Source organism: Diceros bicornis, chromosome 3 (genome assembly GCF_020826845.1).
Source record: "Diceros bicornis minor isolate mBicDic1 chromosome 3, mDicBic1.mat.cur, whole genome shotgun sequence".
Lineage (NCBI taxonomy): Eukaryota > Metazoa > Chordata > Mammalia > Perissodactyla > Rhinocerotidae > Diceros > Diceros bicornis.
Window position 1 is genome coordinate 56,878,639 of NC_080742.1, and position 22,457 is coordinate 56,901,095.

The following is a 22,457-nucleotide window of genomic DNA, read 5'->3' on the forward strand; positions in this document are numbered from 1 at the left end:
TCTATTCTCCTCTCTTTGTCACTGCATCCAGTTTACTCCGAATGGCAACATGACTAGTTAAAAGACGAGAGCTCCCACACATCCTTTCAGCTGTGGGTAACCCATGAGATATAATCTGAAGTTGCATGGGTTTTCTAGTAAAGCTCCTTAGGAACAAGACTGATGACCCAGCAGAGGCTGCTGTGCCCCCTTTGTGCTCTTTTTTTACCCTTTCCTTTCTCTTCCCCTGCTTTCTGCTTGGAACAGGCATCTTGGATTGTGAGGCAAGTTGAATGAAGCCAGTGCTAAGGATGTTGGAGCAGAAAGAGTGCACCAGATCAGGTCCTTTGTGATACCAAGAAGCCACCAGACCAGCCCTCAGGCAGTCTACCACCACAGTTCTTTATGTGAAAGAAAATCTTTATTCCATCACACCCACTGCAATTTCTGGTCAAACACAATTTCTACCTGGTAATGCATTCAGTCATTCCAAACTTTCAATGATCCATACAAGTACTATTCCTGTACCTCTTGACTGAAAAAAATAATAATAACAAGGTCATCAGATGCTAATGCACTTAAATTCCTGCCTTCAGGTCATCATTTCCCTGTTATCTCAAAGACTTTCTTCTGTCCATGGCAAAGCATTGTAACTTTCCCCTTAGGTACTCTCCCACTTTGCCTCCTCAGAACATCCTCTAACATCTCTTCTCTTTTTACTATCTGTAATAGCTCCCTGTTTCTTCATTGGGGAGATAAAAATACCTAAATCTCTATCTTTAAAAAACAAAACAGGCCCCGTGGCTTAGTGGTTAAGTGCGTGCGCTCCGCTACTGGAGGTCCGGGTTCGGATCCTGGGCGCTCACCGACTCACCGCTTCTCCGGCCATGCTGAGGCCGCGTCCCACATACAGCAACTAGAAGGATGTGCAGCTATGACATACAGCTATCTACTGGGGCTTTGGGGGAAAAATAAATAAATAAAATTATAAAAAAAAAAATCCATAATCCTCCTTACAACCCTATGGCTTCTGTTAACTATCCAATGTCTCTCCTTTCTCCTACATACAAAGAAAGAATAGTCTGTAGCGTCAGCTTCACTTTCAAACTGTCCATCTATCACCCCACAGACGACTTCCTGTCCCACCACTTTCCTCAACCAATGGCGTCCTAATTGCCAGAGCCTCTTCTCCCGGAATTTTACTCTCAGCAGCATTAAGCATGCTTGAGTGCCCCTCCAGTGTGAATCCTCCTCCTGTCGGGCATGTACTCTGTCCAGGTTGGCCGCCTCCTTCTTCTCTCCTCCTCCGTCAGCTCCTCTTCCTTAAGTCTCAGCGGCTTTACGCCCAAAGAGGGAAGGAGACCAGGAGGTCACAGGAGCGAAGATAACCTGTCCTGACTCAACACACTCAAAAGGAAAGGACAGTCCGGCGGGGGGAAGGGGGGGGCGGGCAGCGAACTGCCCCATCCTCTGTAAGACCCGACAGCAGGGCGTCTACACGCATGACAGATGTGCAGAAGGAAGGACTAAGAGCGCACCTGCGAGTACGACCCGACCTGCCCCACGCCGCCAGACCTGAACGCACCAGGTTTTCTCCCGGAGCCTTCAGGTACAGCGGCCTCCCACAGGGCGCATGCGCCGGCGAAAGGCCGAATACCGGAGGGCGGCGCCTGCGCAACAGGCAGCACGTGCCGTCGCCACGGCGCATGTGAAGGCGGGCGCTAGCGGCACAGCCGCTGTACGAGTTGCCAGTAGCAGAAGTTGGGTTAGAGCGGATAGGTGTGTTGCAGTAGCCGTTGGAAATCACAGACGTCGAACTAGGCCAGGTCGGTATGCAGAATTCGGAGCAGGGGTCTTGTGGGGTGCCCGGGGCGAAGGTTGGGGGTGGGTGGGAATAAGTACACTGATTTGCGGGGGAGGTGAGGGTCTCCTGGGTGGCCGGGGGTGGGATGAGCCATGGGTAAGGAGACGCTGAGCCCAGGGCATGGACTGCTCTGGACTGAGGAGAGGTTTGGCCGGGGGTTGGGCAGCTGGAGAGGCTGAGGACGAGGGCGGTGCAGGCTGCGCCTGAGTGCCGCGGCTGTGCGCGGCCCCTGGCTGCTGAGGCCCGGCACAGATTCCCTCCTGCGCCTCCCGGCCTCAGTCGTCCCAGGGGGCTGCTGCAGGGGGAGCCCCGACTTGTTCAGGCACGACCGTGGGTCCCGGCCTTTAGGCGCCGCTCCCCTGGTGGTAAATGCAATGCAGCCCTGTGACCCCGATCCCAGGCGTCGGGGGAAGAGAAGGTGAGGAACCTGGCCCCCAGGCTTGGAGTTCTGAAGGGAGACTAGAGTGATTTCTCTACCCTCAAGGCATTTCAGAGCTGAGTGCGACGGTCCTTTCCTAAATATGAACATCTGTTTTGCAGCCTAAAAATGAACTCCTCGTCGGAAAACAACGCCCATTTTGAGGGCAATAACACCAGACCCTTTTTTTTATGTGCACACCATGGCCCAGCAGCCTTACTCGAGTCCCTGGTACCAGAATCCCACCTATATTCATTTTCTGTTCCTGGGGAAGGTAAGGAATCTCAAAGAGGTTCAGTGGGATTAGGGACCGTCCCTGTAAACCAGTGACTGAAAGTTTTCTAGTACTTTTCTCCCTTACCTCCGTTTCCTCACCCTGTCCTGACACAAAAGGGATTGTGGTAGCACACAGGGGCAGTGTTTGAAGTTCCTGTTATTAGGAGAAATTTGAATTCTAGCTATGTGCCAGTACTGCTAAATACTAGAAATAGATTCTCTCATGGACCTCTCAGCAACCCCATGAGCTGAGGTATTATTGCTGTTCTTGCTTCGCAGATGGGGGAACTGAGGCTTGGAGAGTCAGTGACTTGCCCAGGGCCACTCACTAGTCAAACCAAAATCTCCTTATGTTCTGAGATCATTCTGGATGGACGAGGTGCCTTAGAGCTCCTAGTCTTATAATTTTTTTCAACAAAGTCTAAAGATTCTAAAAGCTACTGTGTTGAGGTCAAAAAGTACACTGGGGGAAGAATGACAAGCAAGACTTGAAAATGTTAGGAAGGTAGATATGTGGGATTTCATTGAGTACAATGGTTTACTGTAATAGGAAGGGGCTTTAGGCAGGGGGGAAGGGTCCAGGGGGTGGGTTCTCCCTTCCCATACCTCCAGTGGCAAAGATAGTGTTAAACTTACTCTTCTGTGTACCCTGCTATGGATGAAGCATGTTGGGTACGTTATGCAGCTGTTTTCCAAGTAGAAAACCAGGTGTAATGAGGAATGCTTTTTTTTTTTTTTAAATAATATTTATCCCCCCCCCCAAAGCCCCAGTAGATAGTTGTTCCCCCAAAGCCCCAGTAGATAGTTGTATGTCATTGCTGCACATCCTTCTAGTTGCTGTATATGGGACACCGCCTCAGCATGGCGGGAGAAGCGGTGTGTCCGTGCGCGCCCGGGATCCGAACCTGGGCCGCCAGTAGCGGAGCACGTGCACTTAACCGCAAAGCCGCAGGGCGGCCCAAGGAGGAATGCTTTTGAATTCATCAGTCACTGCTCCCAGCTGGGTGGTAGAATCTTGTAATTCATCCAAGGAGCTGTTTGTGGCAGCCATTTCAAAGTTGCAGTCCCAGCAAGAAGGAATTCTGCCAGTATATGGCCTGTGGACTTCAACTCTTCACTGTGTCTCCAGTGTGATGGCCTCTCTGGCAGATTTTGGAGGTACACCTCCACATGCACCAATCCCTTAAAGAAATTTTTCTCGATGTAAACCATTGGCTGTTTCTCTGGAGAGCCCTAACTAATGCAGATGTTGAAATGCTATTTTGAAGTGGTGCAGAAGGAGAAATTGTATGGGGAAAACCCTTGAGTAGAGAGAGTGAAGTTCCTGAGAGAAATACGTATTGTATCTTACACATTCTTTGAATTAAAAGGCTGAGATTCTACACCTCTGTGGTTTTACCACACCATTCCCTTTAAGGTTTAAAATATTTGTTCTTTGGTCGTCAGGCTAGTTCACCCTGTAGAAGTTGAGGCCCTTAACATATTTGTCCTTTAGAGTTGTGGTTTAGGAGGATTAAAGTGGTGAGTACTGGGAGTAGGAATAAGATTTGTATTTTTTTTTAAATTGCAACCTGAGAGATTTTAGTGAAAAAAGAAATTGATAGGATTTATTATCTTGTGTAACCTGAAATTCCAAGAGCAAAGCAGCTTCAGGCTGGCTAGATAGGGAATCAAAGGACATATACCATTTTTGAGTGTCTATGTGACTCTCTAAGTTTTTTTTTTTTTTTTTTTGTGAGGAAGATCGGCCCTGAGCTAACATCTGCCAGTGCTCCTCTTTTTTTGCTGAGGAAGACTGGCTCTGGGCTAAGATCCATGCCCATCTTCCCCCACTTTATACGGGACGCTGCCACAGCATGGCTTGACAAGCAGTGCGTCGGTGCGTGCCCGGGATCCAAACCGGCGAACCCCGGGCTGACGCAGTGGAGCACGCGCACCCAACTGCTTGCGCCACCGGGCCGGCCCCAACTCTCTCTAAGTTTTGACTTTTTCTGTGTTGGCCTTATTCTCAGCCATGATTTCAAAGTGACAAAGATAGTCACAGCATTTTCAGGCCTGTTATGATTTTATGTCTAGTGATCCCAGAGGAGAGCCCTTGCTTCCAATAGTTTCAGCAAGAGTTGAAAGCTGACTCTCCTTGGTCTGGCTTTGTCAGATGCCCTCCCTGTTCTAATTACCAAGCCAGGAAGATGGACTAGTCTTCTTGACCAGTCTAGGTTATGTGCCCCATGTTGAAGATGGTGTGAGCCTATCCTATACCATTTGGACAGAGAGGGTCTCTCTTTTTTCAAAGGAACTTGAGAGCCTGTTATCACAAGGAGATGGAATGGATGCTGGGTACAGAAAAGATGTTGATTACAGCTTCACTGAAGATAATTTACATCATTTTTAGGTAGAGTTAGTGAAGTAGGAAGTGAGAGGAATGTATTAAAATTGTTAAATAGCTGGATTAAATTGCATATTTAATAGCGTGACTCATGGCTCAGGTGTACAGATGTTCTTTGGGTGAGTACAATATGAGTTCAGTTGAGGAAGTGGACTCAAAGCATCCTGGTTGTATTAACCTGCAGGTCGTGAGAATCTTATATTGTACCTAGTTATTTTGAATAGAAATTATTTAGAATGAGAGGCGTAACTGCTCTCTGAATTAGAGAACATCTTTCCATTTGAAACTGGCTTAAATTATTTTTTATTGAAAAAGTAATTAAATGCATGCGGCTAAAAATTAAAATAGTATACAAGCATGGAATGAAGGCTTTCCCTTGCAACCCCTTTTCACAGTCTCCCAGTCCCCTTTCTTGAGGCAAACTGTTGCCAGTATTTTTCCATATATATTCTTATGTATATTCAGGGATCTCTACCTCTTTTTAGTAGGCTTTATTTATTTATTTTTTTTGTGAGGAAGATCAGCCCCGAGCTAACATCCATGCTAATCCTCCTCTTTTTGCCGAGGAAGACTGGCCCTGAGCTAACATCTGTGCCCATCTTCTTCTGCTTTATGTGGGACTCCGCCACGGCACGGCCTGACAAGCGGTGTGTTGGTGCGCGCCTGGGATCCGAATCCCGGGCCACCAGCAGTGGAGCGCGCACACTTAACCGCTATGCCACGGGGCTGGCCCCTAGAAGGCTTTATTTTTTAGAGCAGTTTTAAGTTCATAACAAAATGGAGCAGAAGGTAGATTTCCCATATACCCTCAACCGTGCATAGCCTTCCCCTTTATCAACATCCTGCACTGGGGTGGTATATTTGTTACAATCAGTGAACCTATAGTGACACGTGATCACCAAAAGACCATAGTTTACATTAGGGTTCACTTTTGGTGCTGTACTTTCTATGGGTTTGGATAAATGCATAATGACATGTATCTACCATTCTAGTATTCTACTGAATAGTTTCACTCACTCAGAATCCTCTGCTCTGCCTATTCATGCCTCCATCCTCCCTAAATCCTGGCAACCACTATTGTTTTTACTGTCCATAGCTTTGCCTATTCCAGAAAGTCATGTTGTGGGAATCGTACAGTATATGGCTTTTTCAGATTGGCTTCTTTGCACTTAAGGTTCCCTCATGTGTTTTTGTAACTTGATAATTCATTTGTTTTTACTGCTGAATAATATTCCATTTTCTGAATGTACTACACTTTATGCATTCACTCACCCACCCAATCTTGGTTCCTTCCAGGTTTTGGCAAGAGTATGTTTAGTTTTCTAAGAAACTGCCAGACTGTCTTCCAAAGCAGCTGCACCACTTTGCTTTTCCACCAGCAATGACAAAGAGTTCTCATTGATTCATATCCTCTCCAGTGTTTAGCATTGTCAGTGTTCAGGATTTTAGCCACTCTAATACATACATAGTGGTATCTCATTGCTTTACTTTGTGATTCCCTAATGACATTATGATGTGGAGCATCTTAAATATGTTTATTTGCCATCTATATATCTTTGGTGAGGGGTCTGTTATGATCTGTGGCCTCTTTTTTAAATTGGTTGTTTTCTTAATGTTTTAAGAGTTCTTTGTATATTTTGGATAGTAGTCCCCTGTCAGATATGTCTTTTGCAAATATTTTCTCTCAGTCTGTGGCTTGTCTTCTCATTCACTTGCCAGTGTCTTTCACAGAGTTTTTAATTTTAACAAAGTCCAGCTTATCGATTCTTATGTGGATTGTGCCATTAGTGTTGTATCTAAAAAGTCATCACTATACCCAAGGCCATCTAGGTTTTCTCTTGTGTTGTCTTCTAGGGGTTTAATAGTTTTGTGTTTTACATTTAGGTTTGTGATCCATTGTGAGTCAATTTTTGTGAAAGGCATAAGGTCTGTGTCTGGATTCATTTTTTTGCATGCGGATGTCTAGTTGTTCCAGGACCATTTGTTGAAAAGACTATCTTTGCTCCATTGTATTGCCTTTGCTACTTTGTCAAAGATCGGTTGACTATATTGATGTGGGTCTATTTGTGGGCTTTCTGTTCTGTTCCACTGATCTATTTGTAATTTCTTCGTTAAGTGTTTGGTCGAATTCACCATTGAGCCCCTCTGGCCCTGGTGCTTTCTGTTTTGGAAGGTTATTAGTTATTGATTCAATTTCTTTCTTTCTGTTTTTTTTTAGCTTTTTATTTGTTTACTTTTCCCCCCAAAGCCCCAGTAGATAGCTGTATGTTACAGCTGCACATCCTCCCAGTTGCTGTATGTGGGACACGGCCCCAGCATGGCCGGAGAAGTGGTGCGTCGGTGTGCGCCCGGGATCCGAACCCGGGCCGCCAGCAGCGGAGCGCGCGCACCCAACCGCTAAGCCACGGGGCTGGCCCCTTTCTTTTTTTTAATTAGTGTAATTTTTTTTTTTTTTTGTGAGGGAGATCAGCCCTGAGCTAACATCCATGTCAATCTTTCTCTTTTTGCTGAGGAAGACCGGCCCTGAGCTAACATCTATTGCCACCCCTCCTCCTTTTTTTTCCCCAAAGCCCCAGTAGATAGTTGTGTGTCATAGTTGCACATCCTTCTAGTTGCTGTATGTGGGACACCGCCTCAGCATGGCCTGACAAGCAGTGTGTCGGTGCACGCCTCGGATCTGAATCTGGGCTGCCAGTAGCGGAGCGTGCGCACTATGAGGGCCAACTCTTTTTAAGAAGAGTGGAGAGCTCCTTGTGTATGTCACAGTGGTTCCTTTTTCCCTTCCTCTGCAGGAAACACGGGATTTTTCTCTTAGATTTCCTATGAGAAACTGGTTGAACTACTGCAGGTGAAACTCAAAAAAGCGTGGGGAAGTCCCCCTATGCCAGGGTGCCCTGAAGTTTTTAACTCTCAGACTTGCTGACCCTGAGCCTGCAATTTGTCAGTAAGAGTTCAGGTTTCCCTACCCCACCGCTAGTTCCTGTGGAGTTTTCATCTGCTGGGTTTGCACTCCTCTAAGTTGTGATTGTCTGTATTCATGTGTCTCTTCAATATTGAGGGTAGCAGTTTGCCCTGTAACCTCACTGCTGTGACAGATCTAAGAAGAGTTCTTGATTTTTCAGTTCAGCTTTTTACTTTGTTAGGACTGAGTGACTTGCAAGCTTCTTACATATTCAGATTCATGAAGTCAACCCCTTTTAAATATTAATTGGACATGCGGTATACAGTGCTGTGCAGTTGAAATAGGGGCTGAATTTGAATAAATACTAAATTCTTTTTGCCTCAGTTTCCTCCTTTCTAGAAGATGAATTAGGTTTTTTGCCATTGGCCAGCATCTCCCCATTTCTGTCATTACCCAACCGCTGGCAACCACCATTTTATTCTGTTTCTATGAATTTATCGTTTCTAGATTTTGCATATAAGTGATATACAGCATTTGTCTTTCTCTGTCCAGCTGATTTTCTCTTTATCAAAATGCTCTCAAGGTCCATCTGTTGTCTCAAATGGCAGCATTTCTTTTTTTTAACAAAATGAATTAGGTTTTGGTAGCAGTTGGAAGGGAGTGGGGGAAGGAGGATGTCCTAGAAAAAGGAAGAGAAGTTGGCGTAGTGGAGGAACCCATATATGGCTGGAGCCTCCAGCTTACTCTTAATGGGAGAGTATTGAGATGATACAATGAGAAACCAGATAATGAAGGCCTTTATGGCATTCTAAGGAATATGGTCATTGTTCCCCATTTCCTGACGAGGCAATGATAAGCCGTTCAAATACTGTAACTAGAATGAGGATCAAAGTTGGATCAGAAAGATTATTCTGGAAGCAGTATGGGTTACAGACCTGTGAGGTATTGGGGATGGGTCGAGAAAGTTACTAGTAGTTAGATAGTTAAAAACTTGGAGAGGCCTTTTAAGTCCTTTGCATTGGTAACAGAAGAGAGAAGGCGCTTACAAAGAGTAGACGTAGGTTTTGTTGATTAGTAAGAGAGAAAAAAACTTGAATACCTACGTTTTTGCGATGGGTGACTGGATAGTGGTCCTGTGATAGTTTCTAGTGGCAAGGACCTGCTCTTAAAGTATTTTGTTGTACTGTCCTATACAGTACAGTGTGTATTGTGGGATTTTTATTGGGGAAGTTATCTGACTCTGTAGTTACATGAACTTCATTCTTTTGGCTTCTAACCTATTAAGACAATGTTGAACTCCAAACTGAGACTTCTCTCCTTTCTTTTAATAAAGGGAAAAAACCCAAATGCTTGTACAGATATATTATGCCAAGTACGAGAGGCACTTTGATACATTCCTCAACGACGAAATTGAGTTCATAAGATCATAACTGTTGCTTCTTTTATATACTTAGTAGAGGTTTTATCTTAACTTCATTTGTCAATTGTATAAATCTATCTCACAAAATCAAGTGCCTTTCCTCAAAATAAATTTGTGTGAGAGAAATGTGTGGCATTATTGACACCATTGCAGTGATTATCCCTGATGAGTGGAAAGGGGGGCAGATGTATGTGTGTGAATGAATAGTGCCGAATAAGTAGGTTTAGGAAGGTTTATAAATCCAAAGAACTTTTGTTTCCATTTGTTCTGTAAGGCCTGACATGTATTAGTCTTTCTGAAGCCATGACAACCTGAATTATGCTTAGTGTGTACTTGGTCTCTCTTAAAAAGAGTCATTCAGGGTGGTGGGTGATGTTTGTAATATGCCGACTAAGTGATAGGGCCTCGGAACCAACCACTGAGATCAGATGACTATTCTAGTGCTAAGGAAGGGTCCTGGAGGCCCCACTGTTCCAGTCATTGCCCCTTTATTTGTTGAATCCTGGGAATATCCAAGGAGGAAGTAGGGGCCATTAGGCATGGAGGAAACTCAATATTTTAACAATTGGTGTGGCCATAGGGGTACATACTGGCTGCAGGAAAGAAAATCACTAACTATCACATTCTCTTTCTAGGTTTCAGAAATGGACGTCTATATTTTCCATATTCACTGGTGCTCAGTGAGTATCCTGGCTTCCAGGTACCTCAGTCCCCGTTGCCCACTACAGTTAACCGAAGTCGTATTTCCTGTGTTTTATAATCCAGCACCATTGTTGCACTATAGTGGCTATGGGAAAAAAATGAAAACAAAGGAGACTCAAACTGAATTTCAGCAGGCTGAAAACATTAGTAAAAAAACAAGACATCCACTCAGAGGGCAACATCCATGACATAGGTAGGGTGACCAATATTCCTACTACTAATGTTGACGTTGAAACTGGCAACCTTCCTGAAAAAACAGATGGGGCTCTGTCTTCTGTTGCCCAGAAGAGGGAGGTACATGATAAGAGCCCTTCTAATAACACTCTGTATAGAAATACCCCTTGTGGAAGCTTTGCATCTGAGAAAGAGAAAATGGGGGCAAAAGAGGGCGAAGGATGTCCTGTAATACAATTCAAGAAGACTTTGAAAGAAGTCATAGCTTTGTTTGCCCAGGCTTATGGTGAAGCCATGCCAGATGACATGGGGCAGAACAATGAGATTTCACAGAGTTCATGTGAAAGTAGGAATGTGCTCTATAACCCTCATGAGAATGAAGACTGCATTACATGTGAAGATGAACAAGGAGTGCTCTGGTCGCAGCAGTGTCTTGATGTAAGACATGAGATGTTAAAGTCAGAATCAGTCATTGAGATGAACTTGGGGAAAGAAAAGGGATATACAGCTGTTCCCGAAATCCTGCCACCTCAATGTGAAGTTAAAGACGGAGATGAGATCCATAATAACCCAGACTCAAAATCGTGCCAGTCTACTGGAGATGGCAATAAGCTCCAGCAGGAAAGGCCACTCTGCATTAGCATGGAAACAGTTTAATGACCTGAGCCTACAGTCTACATCCCAGAACCCGCTTAGCATTGGGGAAAGAAAGTTTTTGTAGTGGGAGTCATGGCTCCCCTGAGAAACTGGATGAAGATGAAGTGGTAGGGAGTAATAACTACCCCCAGGGCTGCATTCTGTCCCTTACCTGGGTCGCCCAGTTCAACCAAGTGGATGAAGGCATCATGTGTGATATGAGCTGGTGGCTGGATGCAGAGGTAGAGCAATTCCCTGAGTCATCACTAGAAAGTTGTAGAAAGGGAATAGAGAAAAAGTCAGTTGGGAGTAAGGAACTGAATGAAGATGAAGTGGTAGAGAGTAATAACTACCCCCAGGGGTACCTTCCCTCCCATACCTGGTTGGCCCAGTTCAACCTAGTTGATGAAGGCATCCGGTGTGATATGAGCTGGTGGCAGGATGCAGAGCTCAAGAAATCCTCTGAACAAATTCCCTTCATAGATGAAGAGTCATCACCAGACTGTAATTAAAGGGATCACGGAAAAAATCAGTCAGGAATAGGAAAGCAAACACAGATGAAGAAGAAATGATCATAAATGATGAGACTGAGGAGGTATATAATGAGAACTTCAAAAAGTATGCAAAAATGAGGACTGTGAAAGGCAGGAAGCTGAATGCCCTGAGCAGCTTCTCAAATGGTAAGACAGTGTATTTGTTGAAGAAAAATGCTGCCTTGAACATTGTGCTTCCCGAGGATTCAGAAGACTGTGAGTTGGAAGAGGAAGTTGAAGATGAACTGTATGAGGTAGAATGCCTTTTTGAGGAGGTTAGTCCACAGGGCCCTCTGACATCTTCCAAAGGAAGTTGTATCACAAGTCTGGCAGGATAATCAGGATGCCACCTGAGAGCTCTCTCTCCCCTCAACTTATTGTGTGGCCCACCAGAAACAGGTACAAGCTAAAGCGTGGTGAATATGAGAGCATCCCTGTGGTTTACAAGGTGAAGGGACGGGATGGCTATGAAATCACTTATGGCGGTCTCCGCAAGGAACATACCATGGCCAAGCAGGAGGGATTGGAGTCCAAGAGAACCTCTCACAAGTCATTGGGATGTAAGTGACTAATGGGCTTCTATCCTATTTGGTTGTCTGTGGTGGTTGTATAATGGGTCCTGGATGCAGAGGCAGCCATGGATGAATAGTATTTCTCCATTTTGAAAGCATGTTCTCACTTAAGCTATAGGTGCGCTTGTTTGTAGGATTTGCAAAGAGAATCCCAAGTTAGAGTTCCTGCTTTCTAGGAAATTGCAATGTAATTTGAAACAAAGATCTCTAGTAGATGATGGTAGAGAACTGGGTGATGGTAGTAAATGAGAGTTGGGTTGAGATAGTCAGCAAAGGAGAGACAGATAGACATAGATGTACCTGGAGTTGCTGAGAATTGGCAGTCCATGTGAAGGTGGTGAAATTTCTTTTTTTTTTTTTTGGTGAGGATGATTGGCCCTGAGCTAACATCCATAGCCAATCCTCCTCTTTTTGCTTGAGGAAGAGTAGCCTTGAGCTAACATCTGTGCCCGTCGTCTTCTATTTTGTATGTGGGACGCAGCCTCAGCATTGCCTGATGAGCGGTGCGTAGGTCCGTGCCCAGGATCTGAATGTGTGAACCCCAGGCCGCCGAAGCTGAGAGCACAAACTTAACCACTAAGCCACCTGGCCGGCCCATGAGGCAGTGAATTTTGATAATGGATTTAGAAGCTATGGTTTGGAGTGGGAAAGAGAAGAAAATTTGGAGTGGGAGTGGAGACAGTAGCTTGAGCTCAGATGTGCAGCCAGGGCAGGTCAAGTGTGTTCCAGGGATTCAGCCTGAGACCATCTTGGGAGAGGGAAGACTTGTGATGAATTGGGAAAGAAGAGAGGCTAAGCAGAATGGGGCTAAAGTAGTATATTTTCCCTTTGCTTTTAGATTTTTATCCGGTAGGCAATAAGGGGCCAATCTAAACTGAGTAGAGAAATGACAGGAAGAAATGTGCTCTAGGAATCTTCAACTGGCAGTATTAGGAGGAATTAGAATAGAGAGTGCCTAGATGGCTGAAAATCTTGTATGAAGTCAATTTAATTCAGTGTTGGATATGAAGAGATGAGAGTGCCAACTCACATGGGAGTAAAAGATATAGACACCTCAGGATTCACTAACAAAATTGATTCTTAAAAACAAAACAAAACAAAACTGGGGTTTGAACTTGAATACCTAGAGAAAATGGTAACATCCATGGAAAACAGTTAATTTGGGAAGAGAAGTTGTTTTGCTTTGCTGTGTGGTTGTGGGTGAGAGGAGTGTACAAAATGGTGAGTTTGAGGGACTGGACTAGCAGGTCATCCACATCTGGTTGAAGCTTGAGTTTGAGTTCCTATTTACCCTAGGAATAGGAAGGGGTTGTTCAAAGAAAGAGTGGGAAGGGCCCAAAATAGAGCTTTGGGGGATGATCATATCTGCGGTGCAAAGAAGGAAGTAAAGCAGTGAGTGAAGGGTGGGATGCATAGGGCCCCATTAAGTCCCAGTTTTAGTCCCAAGACTTGTAGACTCAAATATTTAAGCCTACCTTTTCTACTTAAAAGTTGAGGTATTGTCAAATCTTCATTCTTGGCTGTTAGTTGTCATGACTTTGATTCATACTCAGTGATTTTGAAAGGATTTTTTAAAAACAGGCTGACTTTATGATTTGAGCCGAGTCTTTTGGCTTTGGTATCATTTGTCCCTGCTTATAAAGGAGAGCAAGAGAGTGAATGTTCTGGGACACTGTGCTTACAGGCATCACATGCATAATAAATAATAATGGAAGCATTGGGTAAACTTAATAATCAGTGGGAGCATTCCAGATGTGTAAGCCCTAGTTCCCGATGACTGACATGGTAAAATGAATAGTTAAACCAAAATACTGGGCAGCTTACCTTTAGTCTTAATTTGTCTCTGCTGTCATTTCCCATCATAGTGTGTGTAAATTATTTTTTTCTATCTTGGAAACAACGTTGGTTTTAACTTTATTCCCTTCCCTAATACTGTAGTTTAGTAGCTTCAGCACTTTCTCCTTTGACGGTGTCTGAAAGAAAGTCTTATTGAGTAGTCCTGTCACAGCCATGTGAAGCAGATATTGAGAACTTTAAGTTACACAGTCAAGATTTTAATTTCCAGGCTGAAGGCTCTTCTCTAGATTGTGTCTGTTATTATTTTTGCCAAATAATTTTTTTTTGCTGGTAATAAGTATAGAATGGTACAGAAGACTATCTTTAAAAATAGGTCATTTTCTCGGGGCGGCCCGGTGGCACAAGCGGTTAAGTGCGTGTGCTCTGCCGCTGTGGCGGCCTGGGGTTCGCCGGTTCGGATCCTGGGCACGCACCAAGGCACTGCTTGGTAAGCCATGCTGTGGCGGCGTCGCATATAAAGTGGAGGAAGATGGGTGTGGATGTTAGCCCAGGGCCAGTCTTCCTCAGCAAAAAGAGGAGGATTGGCAGATGTTAGCTCGGGGCTGATCTTCCTCACCAAAAAAAAAAATAGGTCATTTTCTCGAAAGATGTGTTTTTGATTTGTTTTTCAAGCAAGTTGAATTATTGAGTGTATGAATCCCTTCTTCCCTCAGGTACCTGTGAGAGATTGGAAACCAAGGTAGCTTACAAATCAACAAGTAAACACAGACATTCAAGGCAGATGCTGTCAAGTTTAAGAAATACCCAGCAGATATAGAGGTTGGTATCTATCCTGTGTCTAGTTTTGATGTCTTATGATTTGCTTTTAGGACTTCATTTGTTTGGGGTTTCCTACTCAGTGCCTGTTCTGCCCTCCAAAACTAACACTGTTTGTGGGCAGTGAAAAATGGCAGCATTCTAACTGGCTAATAGATATGTCTATAGACCCCAGCTTACAAGTTGACTGAACCCAAAGCCTTTCAATTCAGTGGAATGTTATTTTTATGCTAGTTTTTCAGTTTTAATTCCCGATGCTGCTAATGATAGTAAATTGTAGGTTATGTGGGATTATTTTTTTTACATATGGAATGCTTCACAAATTTGTGTGTCATCCTTGCGTAGGGGCCATGCTAATGTTTTCTGTATCGTTCCAATTTTAGTGTGTGTGCTGCCAAAGTGAGCACTATATGGGATTTTTAAATTATCCTGGTGGCTTCGCTCTTAAAATGTCCTAATTTAGAGCTGGGTATTGGATGGAAGCTTAGTATCTCCCTTAAGGGGCTAGTAGTATGATAGCATGACAGGCTTTCCTTCTGAGTCTTGGCATTGAGTATGCCTAGCATGCCCCCAACCCCTAGTCCTGGGGTGTCAGGGAGCAGTCACTTGACAGCCATTTAAAGCCCCTATGTGCCATGCAGTGGTCATAAAGGAAAGACTGATAACCAAGGTCAAGCAAAATGTCAAAACTTTTAACTTTATCCTAAAGACGGAAACTAAAGATTTGTAGTGATTCTCTGTATAACATATCTTGAGTCTGTTATACAATAGACTTAAGGAAATGTATTATTCCATTGTTATTTCATAGGAAACAAATTGCTGAGTTCCAGCTACAAAGAAGTGTTAAATATTGCATTGTTATGAAGGTTTGGAGCATGTGTTCTCTCTGTTGATTTGAACTAATAAAGCTATTATACCAAGAAAATTGACATTGTAAAGCCTTTGGAATTATAAGTTGAAAAACAGTAAATAAGTTGAATTGCATATGTGTGTGATTCTTAAGCATTTTCTTCCAGTCTCAAAATGACCACATACTGATAATACTACCAGTAGAGTTGAGTCATTCATGTTTACTTCTGCCATGTATACGTCTGTCTTATACTCTCCAGGGACCTTTAGATAAACGGTAAAGGATGGTGTTGAAGGCAGAATAGATGAAGGATTCTCCATCTACAGGGCCTTCCCTGAGGGTAGAGACTATGGTTTGCTTATTTTTTTGGAAGGAGACAGGCACATAGTAGGTCCCTGATAATAACACTGATAGGTGTGTCCAAAGGTGGGTTATATAGCATCATATGTTCTTCCATCCAGTGTATACTCCTAGAAACAAAGGAAGCATTAGGGAAACAATTTCTTTGTACTCAGAACCTGGGATCTAGACGGTCAATTTGTAGAAGCAGTCTCTTCCCAATAAATTGTACTGGTTAAGTCTGAGTAGGTACCAAAAAGATTTATATGTGCTTGAAGAATCTCTAGGTTATTTCAGAGAACAGGGCATAGTAGCATTCATGATATTGCAGATGTGGGAGGAGATACAGTGCCACCAGGAATGTCTGGACAGTATGGGATACATGGATGTATCCCCAAACTGTTACCTCTAAGCTAAGCTGTATGAACATATCCTTACTATATTTGTAAGTCCTTATACTACCTTAGTACTTATAGATTGTATAATAAGATGGTAAAAAAAATGATAGCACTGTTGTCAGAGCAAAAGCAAAAGATAGTGTTTTGAAGGCTGGTCTTATGAGAATGTCCATGACTTTGCCTGACTCCTACTTCAGGACTCCTTTAAGTAACTCCAGGAAAACAGCTATGGCCTGGATGCCCAGCCATGGTTGGATAAAGTGATCCTTCTGTATCACCAGTGCACTGTATTATCACTTTCATGATAATGACAAATGAAATATAGTAGCTGTACTTGTAATTCTTGTGAATCATACATCTCTGGGTGCCATTGATTATTGCTGTATCCCATATGATATATTCCCATTGAGTAGTTAATATTGAGCCTAGCATTTACTGTACAATATTTAATGGATGGCTTAGGTTTAACTTAGAATAACATTTTGCCTTGTGGACACTGTTTCCAATGGATGGCTTAGGTTTAACTTAGATTAACATTTTTGCCTTGTGGACACTGTTTCCGCCAGCATTCCAAGTGCAGCAAAACACGACTGAAGTGCAGAGGCTGAGATAGGAATGCACTGGTTAGGGTAAGAAGGATTGGTAGGAAGGGTACAGTGAGGTTCTTTTGAAGATCCTGACTCCAGGTGACCTAGTGTCCTTGCTTCTATTACAGGAATTGGAAAGCTATTTTACTTTCTATTCAAACTAAGTGGCACTATACCTTCCCAGGGGGTGATTAAAGGGAGTGGGTTTTCATTAGTCTGTTAGTATGAATGAGTTGAATCTGACTGCCTTTTAAACACTTGAGGAATTGTGGAAGAACTAACTAGGCACTTAGAGTATAACTTGGGATCTCTGTATGGGAGGGAGACGTTGGGACCCTAGAAGTTGGGGAAAGAGATAACAGTAGGTGGAAGAGAAGCACAAAAAGAAGACAGTAGCAATCAGTGGATATTGTCTCCTATTTTGTAATTCTGCTCAAGTCTGATCTTTATCCTGGAGGCTAGATGAAAAGTCAAGCATAAATTTGGGAAAAAAAGGTCAAATGAAGGGTAGCTCCTGACTACACCTACCTTGTCATTTTCCCAGGAGGCTATTGGCAGATTGTGGCAGGTCGAGCTTTTGGAGGCCATACTCTGAGGTGGAGGTTTATGTGCAGGAAATTTAATGGGGAGTGCTCTTGGGAATAACACTTTTTGGGGGCAAAGGAAGCATAATTGAGCAGATGGAGAAGTTGGGATGTGATGTAGTGACAACTAAGGGCTCCAGCAATCGCACTGAGAGCTTCTTAGCTATTATGACCCTGCTGAGTTGTCTCACTTGGGGCAAGGGGCCACATCTTATATCCCTGCATTTCCTTGTCATTGTGATGTAGGATTCCCCCTGGAATGGGGCTGTGACTTTGAGTGGGGCAGCCCTCTTAGGAAACGTCAATCCCTGGAAAGGGAAAGTGAATTGTAAACTCTTGAGAGAGAAAATACTTCAATGCTGAAGTCCAGGTGTGGTGTTGAGACTGGGATTAAGGAGTGGGTAGATACAGGTGGTGCAGTATAGCATCCACTGTTAACTTTCAAATCATTGTCCAACTAGAGAATCTATACATTCAACAAATTTGTATTGAACACCGGTACGTCATTCAGTGTTTTGGAAGCTGAAAATACAATAGGGAACATGGTATGTGCTCAAGAAGCTTCCAGGCTCGTGGGCAGTCAGGCAAGGAAATAGTCACCACAGAGTGATAGGTGCCCTGGGTATGGAGGAAGCACACAGGAGGAGCAGCTGAAAGCTTCTGGAAGGCATCATGCTTCTGACTCGGAGTAGTGTACTGAGGGGGCTGGTGGCACCATTTTTAGAGTAAAAGAATGCTGAGAGTATCACACTTGTGAGTGGGATATAGTGGTACAGTACCCTACTCATAGGACGTCTAAGTGAATAAGTCTAGGGCTCAGGAGAGCGTTCTGGGCTGGTATCAGAGTATTGATATTTTAAGCTAAAAGAGTTGATGAGAACACAAGAGTAAAGAGAAGATCTAGGCCGGAACTGTGAGAAACATTGATATTTAAAGGACAAAGGCCAAGAGTTAAAAGGGAGAGCAAGCAGGAGCAGCCAGTGGTTAAGTAGCAGCACCAGTTAGGTGGAGAATCTGGAGAGAGGTTTCATGAAATCCATTGTTAAAGGTCAAAATGTCAAATGCTAAAAAAATCAAGAGGAGTAGAAAGGATTTGTTAGCTTTGATAACAACGGTGTCACTAATGAGCCTAGCAAGAGCACTCTCAGGGACACTATTGGGGTGTTATGGACTGAATTGTGTCCTAAAATTCATATATCAAAGTCTTAATACCCAATATGACTATATTTGGAGATAGGACCTTTAAGGGAGTAATTAAGGTTAAATGAAGCCATAAGGCTGGGTTCCTGATCCAATAGAACTAGTGTTCTTATAAAAGAGCAAGAGATACCAGAGGGTGTTCTCTCTGCATGTGCACAAAGAGGAAAGGCCACGTCAGGGCTCATTGAGAAGGTGGCTGTCGACAAGCTACAAAGAGTCCTCTCTCCAGAAATCAATCTGCTGGCGCTTTGATTTGGAACTTTTAGCCTCCAGAACTGTGAGAAAATAAATTTCTGTTGTTTATGCCACCCAGTCTGTGTTATTTTGTTACAGAAGCCCAAGCGGACTAATACAAGGTATAAAACCCAGAACGCAATGGGTAAGGAAGGAAGAAGAGCTAAGTAAGTAAAGAGGGCAAATGTAGGCAATTCTTTCAAGAAACTGCTCTACAGCAGTGCCTCCCAAATGAGACTGTTTTCCTGCATATTGTTTGTTTATTTTTAAACCATTTTATTGAGGTGTGATTGACATACAAAAAGCTGTACATGTTTCATGTATATGAGTTGATGAGTTTGGCGATAAGTATACACCTGTGAAAACATTCACCACAATCTATGCTGTAAACCTATTCATTGTCTTCAAGTTTCTTCCTGCCCTCTTTTTATCATTTTTTGTGTGTGTATGTGTGTGTGTGTGTGTGTGTGTGAGGAAGATCGGCCCTGAGCTAACATCTGCCAATCCTCCTCTTTTTTGCTGAGGAAGACTGGCCCTGGGCTAACATTCATGCCCATCTTCCTCTACTTTATATGGGACGCCGCCACAGCATGGCTTGACAAGCGGTGCATCGGTGCGCGCCCAGGATCCAAACCGGCGAACCCCGGGCTGCTGCAGTGGAGCGTGCGCACTTAACCGCTTGCACCATCTTGCCAGCCGCTTATCATTTTTTTGTGTGATAAGAACACTTAATATAAGGTCTACCTTCTTTGAAAAATTTTAAGTATACAATACAGTATTGTTAACTATGGCCACCATGCGGTACAGTTGATTTCTAGGACTTATCTTTTTTTGAGGGGTTGGGGGGGGAGATTAGCCCTGAGCTAACATCCGATGCCAATCCTCCTCTTTTTGCTGAGGAAGATTCGCCCTGGGCTAACAGCCGTGCCAATCTTCCTCTATTTGATATGGGACGCCGCCACAGCATGGCTTGACAAGTGGTGCGTCGGTGCGCATCCGGGATCCGAACTTGTGAACCCTGGGCCGCTGAAGCAGAGTGTGCGCGCTTAACTGCTGCGCCACTGGGCCAGCCCCTAGGACTTATTTATCTTCTATAACTGAAACTTTTTACCTTGACTAAGACCTTCCTGTCCCCCTCCATCTCTCCCCCCCACGCCTGGCCACCACCATTCTACTCTTTTGTTTCTGTGGGTTTGACTACTTTAGATTTATCATGTAAGTGGTATCATGTAGTATTTGTCTGGTTTTTGTCTGGTTTATTTCACTTAGCATAAAGTCCTGTTGCATCCGTGTTGTTGCAAATGGCAGGATTTCCTTATTTTTTATGACCGAATAACACTATGTTGTATGTATATACCGCATTTTCTTTATCCACTCATCTGTTGTTGCATGTCCTGGCTGTTGTGAATAATACTGCAATGAACAAGAGAATTCAGATATCAGAGTTCAGATATCTCTTTGAGATCTTGAGTCCGATTCCTTTGGGTATATACCCAGAAGTGGGCTTGCTGCATCATATGGTAGTTCCATTTTTAATTTTTTGAGGAACCTCCATACTGTTTTTGGTAGTGGCTGCACCCGTTTACATTGCCAGCAACAGTGTACAAGGGTTCTCTTTTCTCTACATCCTCACCAATGTTCACGAACATTATTACCTTTTGTATTTTTGATAATAGCCATCCTAACAAGTATGAGGTGATATCTTATTGTTTTAATTTGCATTTCATTTCCCTGGTCAGTGATGTTGAGCACCTTTGCATTTACCTGGTCATTCTCATATACCTGGTCATTCTTTGGAGAAATGTCTATTCAGTTCCTTTGTCCATTTTTTAATTAGCTTGTTGTTTTGCTGTTGAGTTGTAGGAGTCCTTTATATATTTTGTCTATTAGCCTTATATCAGATATATGGCTTACAGATATTTTCTCCCATTCCATAGGTTGCGTTTTCATTTTGTTGATTATTCCTTTCTTGTGTAAAAGCTTTTTTAGTTCTTTTTTTTTTTTTTGTGAGGAAGATCAGCCCAGCCCTGAGCTAACATCCATGCCAGTCCTCTTTTTTTGCTGAGGAAGACTGGCCCTGAGCTAATATTCATGCCCATCTTCCTCCACTTTATGTGGGACGCCGCCACAGCATGGCCTGACAAGTGGTGCGTCAGTGTGCGCCTGGGATCTGAACCCGGGCCGCCAGCAGCAGAGTATGCACACTTAACCACTACGCCACGGGGCCGGCCCCAAAGCTTTTTTAGTTTGATGTACTTGATGTCATATCCAAGAAATCATTGTCAAGGCTAATGTCAAGAAGCCTTTTTCCTGTTTCTTATAGGATTTTGACAGTTTCAGGTCTTAATGTTTAAGTATTTACTCCATTTTGAGTTGATTTTTGTGTATGGTGTAAGGTAAGGGTGCCGTTTTATTCTTTTGTATGGTAAGGATATCTGGAGACATTTCTGGTTGTCACAACTGGTGGGGGTGCTAGAGGCATGTAGTTGGTAGAGGCCAAGGATACTGCTGAATATCCTACAATGCAAAGACTAGACCCCCACAACTAAGAATTTTTCAGTCCCTGAAATAAATAGGGCCAAGGTTCAGAAACCCTGCTGTAAAAGAGAGGAAGAGCTAGATAGAGGTATGGGATCAATGGAGGATTTTTTTTTTTTTAAATATGAAAGAGCCTTGAGCTTATTAATTTCTGTTGGGCAGGGAAATGGGCTGCTTTAGACAAGGTTATGAGGATGTGTAAATTGGTACAGACTTTTCTGGAGGGCAATTTGGTAGTATCTGTGAAAATTAAAATATGTAATTCTATTTAATGAGCTATTCCATTGAAATACTTGCACATGTACACTAAGATATTTAGTCATGGATTTTCATTACAGTGTTTGTAGGAAAGTGAAAGGCTCTGGAACCAATTCCAACGTGTGTAGGGCTTTTCCCCACATCCAAGGAATTCTTCAGACACCAGCAGGGTGCCCTACAATTGAACTCAATTCTGACACTATCTACCTGGAAATAGTATCAGATTCCACAGGTTAAGGGCTCTGTCCTACAATACTGCCTCACCTTCTTCAGATGCCACTCGCAAGTCCAGGTTATCACCTGTGCTTCTGACAGACAGACTATAGATTGGAGGTTCCAATGCCCCCTGCCTTGGGTTTCATTAATTTGCTAGAGCAGCTCACAGAACTCAGAGAAACATTTTACTTATTAGATTACTCATTTATTATAAAAGGCTAGAATTCAGGAGCAGCCAGATGGAAGAGCCAGGGCAAGGTATGTGGGAAGGGGCACGAGGCTTCCATACCCTCTCCAGATGTGCAGCCTGAAAGCTCTCCGAACCCCCTCCTTTTGGTTTTTTATGGAGGCTCTATTACATAGGCATGATTGATTAAGTTATTGGCCATTGGTGATTGATTCAACCTTTAGCCCCTCTCTCCTCCCCTGAGATCAGGGTGGGACTGAAAGTTCCAACTCTCTATTCATGGTTGATTCCCCTGGCAACCAGCCCCCATGGTTAGGTGCTTTCCAAAAGTCACCTCAGTAACATAAACCCAGTTGTGGTAGAAAGGGACTTGTTATGAATAACAAGACACCCATTTCACCTTTATGGCTCTGAAGTGATTTCGGGAACTGAGGATGAGAGACCAAATATAATAAAGGATGCTCCCATTGCTCTTACTGCTCATGAAATTTCAAGGGTTTTGGGAGTTGTGAGCCAGGAACCAGGATGAAGAATAAATATATATGAGAAAGGGTTTATTCACAGGGCAACCAAGCAAGGAGATTGGGAGAA

General features: G+C 43.5%; 1 non-coding gene across 1 annotated transcript; it reads right to left on the minus strand.

Annotated features, from left to right (window-relative positions):
* Nucleotides 1-14,775: 14,775 nt before the first annotated feature.
* On the minus strand, nucleotides 14,776-14,882 carry LOC131400706 (U6 spliceosomal RNA). Its single transcript, XR_009217417.1, has one exon. It is a non-coding gene; the product is annotated as a U6 spliceosomal RNA (small nuclear RNA).
* Between the last annotated feature and the right edge of the window lie 7,575 nt (nucleotides 14,883-22,457).